The sequence below is a fragment of the Drosophila subobscura genome, chromosome A, assembly GCF_008121235.1.
Source record: "Drosophila subobscura isolate 14011-0131.10 chromosome A, UCBerk_Dsub_1.0, whole genome shotgun sequence".
In the NCBI taxonomy this organism is placed as follows: Eukaryota; Metazoa; Arthropoda; class Insecta; order Diptera; family Drosophilidae; genus Drosophila; species Drosophila subobscura.
Window position 1 is genome coordinate 2870606 of NC_048530.1, and position 2065 is coordinate 2872670.

Below are 2065 nucleotides of genomic sequence, written 5' to 3' on the forward strand. Positions count from 1 at the left end.
CACGTGTTGAGATGGTACTTTTGTCTGTAGTTGGGATTCTTTAAGCTATCCTGCAACTATCTAATGGTGGCATTGGCAGTGACTACATTTCAAGAGCATCTTTCAAGTACAGGACACCTGCGGAGCAGAGGGAATTGACTTTGTTGTCGTTGTGTCGCTCTGCGGCTTCATTCAATTGTCGCTTTCAGGGTCTGTCGCACAATTACGGATGGAAATTAAAAAGTTTTCGTGGAGTGAACCGAGGGAGCGACAGAAAGACACAGAGGGAGATAGAGCACAAGATGATGTGGGATATATATGTAGGTACAAATTTGTATAAAGTGGAAACATTCCCCAGGCGGGACGTGGGGGCGGCGGGGCACTGCTGGCTGGTTGGCTGACTGGCTGCAACTTTGCTCGACTGCTGTCCAGCCTGAGGCGTGCTCCTGGCACCGTTTAACCATCGTTTTCCCATTCAATTTGAGTGTTTTCCCGACCCTGCCAGAGAGCGGCAGCTTTGGGCAGCTTTGTATTCCATATAATTTGCATGCTGCTTGCAAATAAATACGACGGGGGCGATATGATGAGCTCAGCGGGGGCAATTATCCGGCCAGAGACTGCGCATGCAGCGCTGTCATTCCGCTTGCAGTGGCTTCACAGCAGGGAGCCGTGAGCCGGGAGCCGAGAAGCCGGCAGCCAGGGGCCAGGATCAGACATGGCACCGGGGCAACAGTGAGCGCGTCATAAGCTTCTTAAAATAAAAAAGATGCGAGGCCCTGGCGCGTGGCAGGCTTATCCCGCCAACAGAAGTCGATGCCGGCCTGCAACTATCAACCATCAAGTGGCAGGCATGCGGCATCCGGCATACGGCAGGTACCCGAGGCGGCAGCTTTGTTGCTGCTGGTAACCTAGTATGGCGGATGCAGCTTCATCGCGCCTCGACAACTTGTTTAACAGCTAATTTAAGCAGATTTACGACTATGCAATTACAAACTCCAGCTTCAGCTTCAGCTCCAGCTTTAGCTGCAAGAATGTCGCATGCCCCTGATGCATCTCACAATCAGGGTTAAGGCTAAGGCCAGCAGCAAATCCTTGCTGCAGCAGCAGCTTAGAGCTGTGGCGGTGGCTCTTGTTACTCAGAAACAAAGCACGGCTCAAGGTGCAAGATGAGCCTCAAAGCTGGCCACGTGGGCAGCAGCATGAATTTTGCGTGAATTTTGCTTATACCATTACTTGACGCCTCTCTTTTGTTTTATATTTTTGTAAACTATTTCTATAGATTTGAGTTCCCATTTATCGTATCAAATCCATCAATTAAACCTGAATCTGAATGAAATATTCTTATTTGTGCCATATGCACTTCCTTCTATGAATCAAATGAAATAAAAACGTTTGCAATTTATCCATTTCTATTCAAGATATTCAATGTATTGTGTGTATATGTTGCTCATTATATTTTGCCCGTGTAAGCCACCAATCGAATGCGAGTAGCGCTCCCATCAATCCTATCTGCCATCTGAATCTGGTTCTGCCTCTGATGCTGTTTCTGTAGCAGAAGGGAATTTCGAGGCTGTTGCATCTCCACGCACAAGCACCCACACACAGAACACTTTTGCGACAAAGAGGAAAGCTCTGACTGCGAAAGCTTCGTGGCTGGCTTCCATTCATTCAGCCAAAGCTTCGCTCGTATACGCGTACGGAGCGCTTCCCCAGCTGCTGCTGCTGCTGCTGTCTCATCTGCGGGCTGACAGCCAGCTGCCAGGCCTCTACTTTTGCCACCCCACCCCACTCCGCTCTCCGCACGAGACTAGGCACTAGGCACTGGCAGTTCCTTCGTCTACGTTTTCGGCATGGCATGCACTTGTGGCTCTTTCCCTGGCACCCCACCACCGTTCGTTGCGGCTCTCACCTTGGCACACTTCGGGCGGGCAGGCAGACACTCGGTCGGGCCCGGGTTCGGTTCGGTTTTAGTTCAGTTTCGGTTAAGGTTCGGTATCGGCTCCCGTCCCGATTTCGGTTGAGTTTCGGGCACGGCACGGGCCGCCTGGCACCGAGCACCAAGCACCAAGCACCGAGCGCATGCATC